Source organism: Pelodiscus sinensis, chromosome 14 (assembly GCF_049634645.1).
Source record: "Pelodiscus sinensis isolate JC-2024 chromosome 14, ASM4963464v1, whole genome shotgun sequence".
NCBI lineage: Eukaryota > Metazoa > Chordata > Testudines > Trionychidae > Pelodiscus > Pelodiscus sinensis.
This window is the reverse complement of record NC_134724.1, coordinates 4962349-4974929: the sequence shown is the minus strand read 5'-3', so window position 1 is coordinate 4974929 and position 12581 is coordinate 4962349. Positions and strand designations below refer to the sequence as shown.

Below are 12581 nucleotides of genomic sequence, written 5' to 3'. Positions count from 1 at the left end.
AAATTCAAATGAAGGATTTACATATATCATGCTTCATTTGCATAATCGCATCCGAGCACTTTTTCGAAAAAGAGGTTTTCGGGGGGGGAAAAAACCCACAGTGTAAACGGGGTTCTTTTGGAAGAAAAAAAAAACTTTTTCAAAAGAACCCGTAGTCCTGAAAAAATGAGGTGTACGGGTTCTTTCGAAAAGGGGTTTTTTTTTTTTAAAAAAAAAGAACCGCATCTAGAGTGTGGGTTTTTTTTAAAAAACCCTTTTTCGAAAAAGTGCTCAGACGCAATTATGTAAATGAAGTGCGAGATTTGTAAATCTGCGCTTCATTTGAATTTTCGATCTGCTTCATTTGCATTCCTCTTTCGAGAGAGGAATTCAGTCTAGACATAAGTTAAGGGAGCAAAGGAGCAGGAAATTTTAGTAGCCAAAAGTCAACTGGAAAACATGAGATAGCTGGACATGGCCAGTGGGCATAAACTCAAGGCTGGTAACTTGCATGCACCTGGCAGCCGCAGGTTTGTAGGAGAGCCAGTCACGAAAATGGTGTTCATTTCTGGTGCTAATTTCTGGTTCCCTAATTGTTTCCAGTCAGGGTGAAATTGGCCAATACTTGAAAAGCGGAGTGCCACTTTATCACCTAAATCACAGGTGATTTAAAAACACACACTCTCTCTCTCTCTCTCTCTGTGGTTATTTTCTTAAGTTCCACACATATTTTCAAGGCCCGTTTCATAATTAAATACAATCTATTTGCATTGTTTAGGGGCCGGATGGTTTTCAGGAGACCCCGTGCAGTATGTTGCGCAGCATAACTAATGTCACTGTATGGAACCACTTTGACTTAATACTTGAAGTGACAGGCTCATCTGGCATTGCTGCTCTCTAGAAGGCTGATATCAGTAGCATCTGCAGTAAGCAATTCAGAGGAAGTGATAAGACAAAATAATCATTCCTAGCACGCAAGTTCCTAAAGGCGATGTAAAAAGAAAGTCCTGCCTATGATTTCTACGTTCACCATTTAAGGTGGAAGTGGAGAGTGGTGTACATAGGTAGTTAAATTCATTATCTTGGGAAATGACTGAAAAGATTGTGCCACACTAACTTTCTGAATGATCTCTGTTGCTACTAGAACAACTGAGCTACAAAGTAAACATGACAAATTTCACTTAGGAGCCTACTGATGACCCTGTTGTATAGCACTTTTATTCTCTGGTTTATGCTTGGCAAACGTCCTTGTAGCCATATTGATTCATTTTCAGTTTGAGTTTTAAAGGTGTAAGGCCGCCAAAAATGGTATGGAAAAAAAAAAGACGACTCAGGTTACAAGTAGCTCTTTTTCTCAGTTCACAGGAGAATCGGTTTGAGATTTGTCACCCTTCTTCTGATAGCGCTAAACATCAGGGGGGCAACAGTATGACAAAGAACAAGGGACCAGTTGGGAGGGTCGCAGACTACAATAGGAGAAAGTGAAAAAGATGCTAGCTCAGATTTTACATGTGCACTAGGAGCCCTTTTTAAAGGTTATCTTGATTTAGTTCCTATTTGTCTCCTCCTGACCTCCATGCTTTCAAACTATATCAGAGCAAAGGAAAATAATTCTATTAGAGAGTGGGATGGAAAGGGATGGTTAAGAAAACTGTAATCTTAAATGCATATTTCGTTTTACACGTCCTTTTCTTTTTCAACCTTATCGATTTCAAGAAGTCTCCACTCTCTCATACTACTAGTCACGTTCACGATTCTTTCAGGGGGTGTGTGAAAAGGTGCACTATCTTCTGGAGTTTCCCCATGCCCACTGACAGTGAGTGTCTCACACATATGTGTGCAAGGAGGCAGGGATGCAAGGGAGCTTGTACACGTAGGGACAGCCAGAATCCTGGCACTTTATACTCACTTCCCTCATGCAACTTCTCCTGTGAGTAGGTACTTATCAGCATGGATATGAACTGAGAAATCAAGGCCTAAGAGTGCAACACGCAGGCTGTGGTTAGAACCGTGGCCTTGCGCAGCAGTTGATGGCACCACAGTGATGCTGGAGGAAGAACCTGCTGCATACTTCCCTAGCAGAGTGCCAGTCCCACAAGCCACATACACAACAGCAGCTGTGGCTGCCAGAGCCAGCCCTGTACCTTGCAATTTCTATGCACCAAGAGCTTTGTTTTCCAGGCTCTTATGAACTGGAAAACTTTGTTAACTGGTGTTACCCCCAGCCACAATATCGCTGCATCTTCAAGTGCGTGCATCTGACTCCCGCCTGTCCAGCCAGCATGGGGCTTCTGACAGCTGGCACTGCTGGCTGATGTCATCACAGCTGCCTCCTCCCTCCTCAATCTGCCTCACGCTGCTGGGAGCTGGATCCGCCACTAGGGGGCAGGGACAGAGCAATAAGCTTGGTTATCCAGCATGTTCAATTAACCAGCAACCCCCATTCTCCATGAGTGCCGGTTAACAAAGGTTTCACTGTACAACCATTACTCATGCCAGGATAGCAAAAAACGGGAACGAACAGAGGCTGGATGAAGTCAGTTACTTGACAAGCCCACAATAAACCTGAATTGATTGCATAGGAGGCAATTCTCCCTTACGATGATTTCTCAATCACCACCAGGCATGCATTATAATCCAGGGCCTTATTCAGTATGGATCCTTTGCTAGAGCACAACTGGCATAACACTGCCCTAGAGCAGTGAAGACAAAGGGAGAAGAGGGTGGGAGAAGACTAAAGGAGGAGGTGGGGAGCAGAGAGATATTACAGCAGAAGCGTAGCTGTAGAGAAGGCTATTTAAAAACTCAAAGGCAATACACAGACTCCACTGACTTTGCTGGAACGAGGCTGATTTCCACCAGCGTGTCATTGGGAACTCTCTATTTTAAAAGGGCTAGCTAGAACTAAGCAACTTAGTTGAAGGAATATATCCTTGGCTATTTGACTTTGAGAGGGAATTCACGTCTGACTGTATCTGTGACCCTTTCATGTTTGCTTCCCACAAGCCCTCCTGTACTGGAGCGGTGCTAACACAAATACACCTGAGCATTGTGAACCTTGATCCTGCCTGTTGTGTCCTTCTCGGTTGTTATATTTCCAGACTGCAGCCTGGAGCATCTGCAAAAGTGTTTCTTGTTACGCTGTAGAAATTGCAAGTGATTCTATATCCTTTCCCCACATAACTAGGGTGTCTTCGTTTCTCTTTAAATATTTATTCACCCACTTTGAGACTTTCTATAGCCTCCCCTACCCCGTCCCTTCTGCTGTTACATTCTTCTCCTCCACGCCTCTCTATTTCACAGCCATGAAGTGTCCTATCTCTCCTTTTGCCAGCCTACCTCTTCCACCCCACCTTCCCTTGTTGGGCCCTTGTTATCCTCTCATTTACATTAGTGTAGCTCCACTGACCTCAAGGGAGTGACTCCCGATTTACACTGGTGTCAGGAGACGAGAATCATGCCTGTCCCATCTGCACCAATAGAGTCTGCACACACTGCTTTACTTGAATAGATGCTGTGACGGGGTGTCTGCCCCACACTGGCCCTATAAGGGTTAAAACCCAGCCCTGAGAGAGTGGAGCCCACAGCTGAGGCAGATACAGCCAACTAGGGCCCAGCTGGGGCTGCATAAATAAAGGCTCCTGGAGTGGAGGAGAACAGACAGGAGGGACCTGGCTGCCAGGGAAGCTAGAGGCTGGGGAAAGGCAAGCAGGGCTGGGGAGCTCTGACCTGACCTCACTTCCAGGCTGCAGTGCCTGAGGCAAGGCCCAAGGTGAACTAGGGCTGCAGAGAGACATCCAGGGTAGGCAAAGGCAGCAGGCCCACTCCCCCTTGCCAATGACGAGTGGCCATGTTAAACTGCAGTTTGTCCCTGAGGCAGGGGCTAGGTGACTACCGGCAGTGGGTCACTAGGTGTAGGAATTAGGGGTTCCCTGGGAGGGAAGGGCGCCAGAATGCAGGGGCACCAACACAGGCCAGTACTAGGAGAAAGGGCACCGTGGGAAGGAAGGGACATGTGGCTGAACCAATAGAAGACCTGCCCCAGAGGCTGGGACACAGACCAGCAGAGGGCACTCTGGGGCAGGAGCGCTGATTCCCTTAGTGACCAGTAGGAGGCGCCGCAGCGGCACATGCTCGCCCAGTGACTGTTGCCCTCTACCTTGTCTGAATCAAAAGGATACACTGGCCCCTTCACATGGCTGGGGCTTAGTCTCCCCTGCTCAAGGCCCCTCCCACGGTGAATGAACAAGCACAGGGGTCTGCAGGATGGGAGCATGTGATCTAGAACCAGGAGTGCTGGGAGATACGAAGGGCAGCCTGAAGCCAGCGAGAGCTGAAAGGGGCAAGAAGGCTGTCTGAGCACCCTTAGCACCCAGAGCGGGAGGTGGGGGAGGTACAACCCTCAGGGACCAGGGCTCAGCTAAGGAGGGGCTCAGCTGCGGAGCCAGTCCTTTGGAGGAAAGGCTCAGCCGGGACAGGAACTAAGAACGCTGCCCTGATGGTGTGCATAGCTAGGCACGCTGGGGGCGGGGCAGTTCTTGTGTATCCCTTGTTACTCAGGACAGGAGAACCCGTGTGAAGTTACATGCCTGCAACGGGCACGAAAGGAGGCATTTCAAACAAATGGAGCGGAGAACATTTCCCATCATCACTTCAATCCCCTCGTTCCTCAGGCCACACGAACAATGCCTTCTGCCCCATTTTTCTCTGTGAGCATGCATGTGCTTACAAACAGAAACACACACATCTATAAAATCAGAGCGAGAGAAAGAACATGTAGGTTCTCCGCTATAAAGTGTCCACGCATTGTTGTATCATCTCCCTTTATTTATGTTGCATTATTGATGCACTGCAGGCTGGACGGCTGAATAATGTATTTTTGGAAGGTTCTTATAAAAAGCATTAAGGCTGGCATTAATTAATGTTTCTGCAAAGATTAAAAAAATTGTTTTAAACCTGCTAAGACTTAGAAAATACACTGTAAGTAACAGGACTGCTAGCCAAGAGAAATTTAAAATCACAAGCCAACATTTCTTTTAAGATCCATGAGCTGTGTCTGTGGGGGGGGGTGTCAACAAATCTTCTGACATGATACAAAGAACCACTATGAATATTCAGAAGTTAAAAACTGCTGATTCAGTGTTTTCCTCGACTGTCTGACTTTTGCACTGATCACAGACGCTATTATTTTTCTTTTCATCATAAGTACCCTTGACTGCTGTGCTGGTGTCTTGTTGCATCATATGCATCAACCTGCAAGCATTGTAATTCATCCAGATGGCAGGAAGCTTTGGAATTGTTATGTCTGCTGCACAGCTGTTTAACAATCAGACAGTGTGACTCCAATAAAGCAATCTTTTCACAGAAATTTTTAAAATAAAATGACACCATATATATATAAGCCCAGTAAAATGCTACGGTATGAATTGTCATACTAGTAGAATCCAAATTATACACGGCAATAGGGATGTTAAAAAGCGGTTCATTAAGTAACCATGTAACCACTGAAAATATTAGCAGTTACATGGTTCCACACTGCGGGCTCTGCAGCATAAAGCTTATACAGCAGAGCCTGTAGCACACCTGGGTCCCTGGGAAGGTCATGGCTCCCCAGCAGCCTCTGATTCAGAGGCAGCAGCTCGGGATGGCAGCCAGCTCCCTGGGAGTCGATGCATGCTGGGAGCCAGCTTTTAAGCCAGCTTCCACTGCATACTGGCTCACAGGGAGCCAGCTGCCACTCCACACTGCTGCCTCTGATTGAGAGGCAGCAACACGGGGATGGTAGCCAATGCATGCCGGGAGCCAGCTTTTAAGCCAGCTCCCACTACATACCAGCTCCCAGGGAGCCGGCTGCCACCCCACACTGCTACCTCTGATACAGAGCCACCAGTGCAGAGTGGTAGTCGGCTCCCCAGCAGTGGCACTGGGAGCCAGCACGTAACCGCTACAGAAACCGATAAGCTCATGCTTACCAATTAACCATTTAAAGGGTTATACAATTACATCTCTACACTGCATTTGTCACTGGTGCCATTTAAAATATTAGACATGGAGAATACTATTTAAAACTCATGATGAAAATCAGTTTCCAAAAATCATTTGTGCAGAATGCCACCTTATCTTATTATTGTAATAACAGTCGGGAACCCAGACATGCATGGTGAGACTCAGTAGCTAGAACAGGAATCATGTCTAGTGGTCTGAGCAGGAGCAAGAAACTAAATCCACAGGTCACAGCCAAAGAGTCTGATCCAGGGTGAGAAACCTAAGCCTGGACTCCACTAGGGAAGCAGGGCTGGAACAGACTGGGTAGAAGCAGGACTAGGAACAAGACAGCTTCAGAAGAATTGTAACTGCAGGCATAAGCATTATGCAACCAGAAACGAGTTCCATTGGGTTTAAGAGGTTTGCCGACTTCCTCACCCAACCAGGCAGAGGGGTGAATCTCAGGCTGCCCCTAGACTGGATCAGTGCAGCTACAAGCCCTCATTCCTGCTGTCAAAGGTCATGATTTAAGCTGGCTGGATGAAATCCTTTGTTTATTGTCAGAACGGGCAGGGTCACAATGGCCATCCTGTGCCTAGACTGACCTTGACGGAGCACCACTATGGCTGGCCGAGTTGAGATTCCACCAGTGAAATCCACAGTTTCTCTGTAAGAACTGATAGCTAGGGGACCAATCAGTAACAACACTGGCAAGATTTTTGTAAGTCAAAGAGTTGCTCATCTGCGTTCAGCCCAGAGAGCACTACCAAAAACACAACCAATTTCAGGCTCAACGGACCATTGGGCAGGGTTGAACCAATGACCTAGAGAGCTCCATTTGCCTTTAACCAATCTCTGAGCTCCCTTGTGCTGGACAGAGCTCTGTATTAGAAAATGAGTGAAAACAGAATGCTAGCCTTGAAAATTAAAAACTGGTTATTAAAATACTCCATGACGCAAAATGCGACAAAAAAGCAAATTGCCATCCTCTTGTCTTTGGAATTTTTTTCCTGCTTAAAAAAAAAAAAATTAAAAAAAAATCAATAAACAAGGGTTGGGGTAGATGTGAGAATGTACTCTTTTCTGACTTCCTCTGACATATTCTAACGCCTGGATCTTTGCCCCTTGCACTACCTAGGACAAACTTTCCTTGTGGATGCTTTCTATAAATCTGATCTGCGAGAAAAGATTAAAAGGGACAGTTTGAAGAAAGCATTGGCCTCCTAGACAAAAAGCTGTCCATTTGGTGAATTAAGGGCTCTTTCCACCTGACACACTTTTTAAAGGGAAATCCTCAATTACACTCTGCTTAAAGGGCAAAACAACAAAAGGGCCACGTAACCTTCTTTTTGAAAGCGGCAAGGAAGCATTCAAAGCGGCTTTATCTCCCACAGATGCTAATCTAGTTGGTACAATTTAAAAATCCTTTCTGAATGCCTCGAAGGGCATTTGAACCTTTGACGTCGTTTTAAAACAAGGATTTTCTGTAGTTTATGCACTTGCTTTGCCAAAAGCTTACCTTAGCAAACAAAGTGCCCTATATCATAGTTGCTCTGATCTACTACCCGGAGGATGCAGTTTGTTTTCAGAGGCAGCTCATTGGAAAGCTTTGTCATGTATAAATATATGCAGAGAGGGGGAAATCATTTTGCGCAGCTACCAGGTGGGTAGGGACTATTTCTAAGACAGCATTGGTTGGGGGGAGGAGAGGAAAGGGTGCACTTCTCATGTTTGATTGGCTTGGCTTTATTTTAAATCTTGCCTCGTGAGGCGATAAAAGAACCTGCCACAAAGACAAACTCCTCCCTCAAAGTTAAATTCCCAAAGCTATGTGGTGAGATGCTGGGGTAGGTTAATTCACTCACCCCTCTCACCTCTGGACACGCAGTCACATCCATCTTAAGTCACCAATAAAATGAGATTGATGGGCTCAATGTACTTCCTCGGGAACACTCCACCATAATGGAAAAGCAACGCTCTTTTCAGCCCAATCGCACACTCGGTTGAAAAATTACCAGTATTGAACTAGTGAGGGGTGGGATAAGTTGTAACCAAGCGACTCTGCCAGAGCATTATGAGAAGGAATGTCACACAACAGCCGCCAACATTCATCCGACTTCTTAGCAACAACATCAATCCTTCAATTTATTGTATCACAAATTCCTCACTAGAAACAAAATGATCCCAGCCACAGAGGCCTGCTCCCACTCTTACTGTAGGCTGTTTGGCTGGGGACTTCAAGAAGCTAAAGATCAGAACTTAAACTGACAGCTGTTCCCCGCACTGAATTAGTGATTTGTGTTACGCGGCACTCCCAACTGTTCTATGCACTTTGTAGGAATGTAAAAAGACTGGCCCCTGTCCTTAAGAGTACGTCTACACTGCACGGCTATTTCTGGATATCCTGAAATAACTACCCCACGTTTACACAAGCCGCCCGTTATTTCGAAATATTTTTCGAAATGACAGGCATGCTATTTTGTCATCCCGGTAAACCTCGTTGCATGAGCGATAAGGGATGGCTCAAAATAGCATGTTATTTGGAAATTTGGTGCTGTGTAGATGCACCAAATCTCAAAATAAGCGATTTCAAAATAGATTTGAGATAAGATACGCAATTTGCGTAGCACGAATTCTGTAACTTATTTCAAGATTAGGGTGCTGTGTGGATGCACCCTAAATGATCTCACTCCAACTAAACAATGCAGGATTGAGCAGATTGACAGTGCAAAAAAGAAAAATATTTGACGCCTGACCTATCTGCACTTTGCAATGCATCTTCATCACTGACATGAGAAGGGTGAAGAAGGCACCATGGAACGAAAGGCAGAGCCAAACATCTCTGGATTACATGCGTAGTTAGCAGTAGGCAGGCTACATTATATCAGTGCTAATTCATACTGGAAATACCCACACAACAGGCGAGAAATATTATATACATCTGACAATCCTCTTTAAAGGGACAATAAACGAGAGGGAGAAAGGATCAAAAAACAACAACAACAGCAACAACAAACCTTCTTTCCTGCTTTCAATCCAAGAAAGATCCAGGAATAGTGTTAAACACACCCTGCACCAGACTAAGCATGTCATTGTTAATTACAAAGCTATTTAACTTTTGCAAGAAATAAAGGCTGCTATTAATGAAAGAAGACCCAATTAGCCTTTAATCTACACACTGTTTTTTAATCAAACTTTCTTTTGATCATCATACACACTGCGGGATATAGTCTCCCCTTGCCACACGCTATCGACTCCCACTAATGCTAATGAAATAGATTTTAAAGACTGAGTGAAGCAATGCGGCGGAGCTATTCCTCTGCTGGGGCTGGAGTTCCTTTTCCTCAGGGGGACCCCAGGTTCTGGGCAGCTTGGAGGCCCAGTCTCCAAACTGTTCCCTTCCTCTCATTAAGGCAGCATGGGAAGGCAGTTTCATGAGGTAAATCTCTCAATGACCCGATCTTTTCCTGGGGGTTGTGCCAGGAGAGGCAGCAGGACACTGTATAATCTCTAGGAAAGTCATGGCCCAGTGCACAGGGTCTCATAAATCTTAAGGACAGCCCCATAGTAGCAATCACCACTTAAAAACAAACAAACAAAAACAATACAAAGAGGCAGAATGGCTAAAAAAAACTAAGACCACGTCTATATTTACCTGTGGATCGATGCTCCAGAGACTGAGCTTGTGGCATTCGATTTAGTGGGTCAATTAAGGACCCACTAAATTGAAAGCTCAGGGCACACACACCCCCAGTTGATTCCGTACTTCTACTCCTCACAAGGAGTAAGGGAAGTCCACGGGAGCATTTCTCCCGCTGTGAGGGCAGCACCAAAGTTCAGCTTAAGGTACATTGATTCCAGCAATGCAATTAACACAGCTGGAGTTGCGTATCTTGATTCAGACTTATCCCCTAGGGTAGACCTGACCTAAGTAGTCTTCAGCGCTGAAAAGGGTGAGCATAAGAAAATAAGAGCATAAGAATGGCCATACGGGGTCAGACCAAGGTCCATCTAGCTCAGTATCCTGTATTCCAACAGTGGCCAATGCCAGCTGCCCCATAGGTAGTGAAAAGAACAGGTCATCATCAAGTGATCCCTCTCCTGTCAGCCATTTCCAGCCTCTGACAGACGCTAGAGACACTATTCCTACATATCCTGGCTAATAAGTATTGATGGACCTAACCTCCATGAATTTATCTAGGTCTTTATTGAACACTGTTAAAGTCCTGGTCTTCACAATATCCTTTGGTAAGGAGTTCCACAGATTGACTGTACTCTGCGTGAAGAAAAACTTGCACCTTGAGGAAACCAATGTACATAAAGGGGCGTGAGCTATCTCTTGGTATAACATAGTGAAGCTCGGGCTCTTTAGTTTTAATGTGAGGTCAACATTAATGTGAGTTAAACTCACTGAGGTCAATCCCTAGAAGGGTGATAGAGCTGAATACCGCCTGGTAAAAATGATATGCCTGGTCTTTATTGTATTTTTACCTCAGGATAGCTCACATACATTCATGCGCATTAGTTATGCTGAGATTTTTTTTAATGTAGCATTTTAGTAGTGAAAACAAAGCCACACTCTGGTCCACGTAAGTCATTCTCAGGGCCATCTTTAAGAATTATGGGGCCCTATGCAGTACTATTAAACTGGTGCCTCTATGCCCAATGGCAGCTGGGTTGGGGGGGAATGATTTTTTTAGAGCTGTGATTTTAATCTTCGGCAACACACTAATGAAATATTTTTGAAACAAATTTTAAACAAAGGTTCTATCAACCAGCACCGTAAATTCAGAAACGGACCATATATATCAGGGTTGGGCAAATCCTCTGAAATGGTTTCATCACCACTTGAATGGCTCTTTCACAGGATCCGTCTTCTGCTAAGAGGTCTGGCAGGCTGAGTCACTTGTAAGGGAACTGGATACTGTCTGGAAAAGGCAGAGCTACAGAAGAGGGACAGGCAGAGGCAGGTGGGTGGACGTTAAGACCCAGCGGTGCCCCAAATTTTCAGGTGCCCCACACAGCTGCATATTCTGCATATGGGTGAGGATGGCTGTAGTCACTCTCCTAGAACAAGAGGGAAAATCCCTTTGCTGGATTCTGGGATGACTACAGTTAAGGATCAGTGAGGAGCCTGATCTTTAGAGTGGAAGTAGCTCTTGAAACTGAATATCAACAAAGCCAGTGTGGGCTTGGCACATTAGAACGAGAATGAACCAGGTAGGAAAATGTTACACTGGAAGAATACACATATTTTTTGGTTGGAGACTCAGAATATTACTCCTTTTTCAAGAAACATGGCAACATCTGGCACTTCAAAATAATGCAAACTATCTGGGATTTAGGCATGTGCTTAAAGTTAAACGTGGGCTGAAATACTGCCTTGAATAGGGGCGGCCTGTGGCTACAGGCTGACTCGGCCATCGCCTCGGGCGCCGCCTTCAACGGCGCCCAATGATGATGTCACGGGGCGCCCAGCGCACCCAATGATGATGTCACCCTATTGACGGCTGTGCAGGCGGGGGCGCCAATCGTGCGTTCTGCCTGAGGTGCCAGCTGCCGCAGCCCGCCTCAGGCTGTTCCTGGTCTTGAATCAGAATGGATTTCCTGAATCAGGGCCTAAGACTGTAAACATCTGACCTTCAGAGATGTGGAGCACCCATAATTCTAACTGAAGCTAGGAGAATGGTGGATGTTCGGTAGCTTTGAAAGCAGCCCTTAATTTTATTGATTACTATTTGTGATGGATAGGAGGAATGCTGGCCAGCACTTGGTGTCTAAAGGGTTAAATTCAGGTAGCTAAGGATGTTGGCAGCCAGGGACCCAGAACCACCCATGGGATATGGTACTGAAATCTGAATTATAAATCGAAACCTAGCTGCTCTTCCTTTGTGAGAGTCCTAAGTTAAGGGCTGCTGGGTGCAATATGGAATAATCAGGACAACCAGGCCTCCAAGGAATTCACGGCATAGAAGCAGACTGGACGAGGAAAGGATTGTTAATAAATAAGGGGGAAATGTGTATTTAGTCACCATCAGGGTATTTTTCTGTGTTTTGGTTCTTTGGTTAAACTTCTCTGTTTGAATTCCATGTGCTTTCCCTTCTCCACTCACCATGTATAGCTACAGCCCAAAGACAGCTGTTCTTTTCTTAGTTGCTCTGTAACACCTAGCAACCAGGTATCCTTTATCAAGTATAGCTTTTTGCTTTTGTTAAAAATCCCCTTTTTAAGGCGATGATTTGATTCTTGCGTCCTGGAAGGCAACAGGAGTGGGGGTGGTGGGGTGGAGGGGTGTGCGCGTGCGCACCTAGCCTGAGAGAACAGCTATCAGAGAGACAGTTTTTCTTCTGTGCTTTTTGTTTAGTTTTTCAAGATCTCTTGTGGCAAAAGAGCTTGGGATACCCTGGGGAGGAAATTCAAATGTTTCTTCCTGGTTTTTCAGGGTTTAAATCACTTGATAGTGGCAGCTTATCTTCCAGAGTCAGTGCATCCGTGACTCTGGTGCGGTTTTTGGGGGAGGGGGGTATTTTGTTTGTTGTCATTGTTGTTGGAGCTTTTTTGTAAGCAGAGCCTATGGAGGCAAGGTATTTAAGGTCGTTTACAGGACTCCGCCTTC

The 12581-nt window shown here is 45.4% G+C and overlaps 1 protein-coding gene across 6 annotated transcripts in view; it reads right to left on the bottom strand.

The window, feature by feature from the left end:
* Nucleotides 1–12581, bottom strand: part of MEGF11 (multiple EGF like domains 11) — a 486582-nt gene that overhangs the window by 322091 nt on the left and 151910 nt on the right. The gene's annotated exons all lie outside the window — the stretch shown is intronic.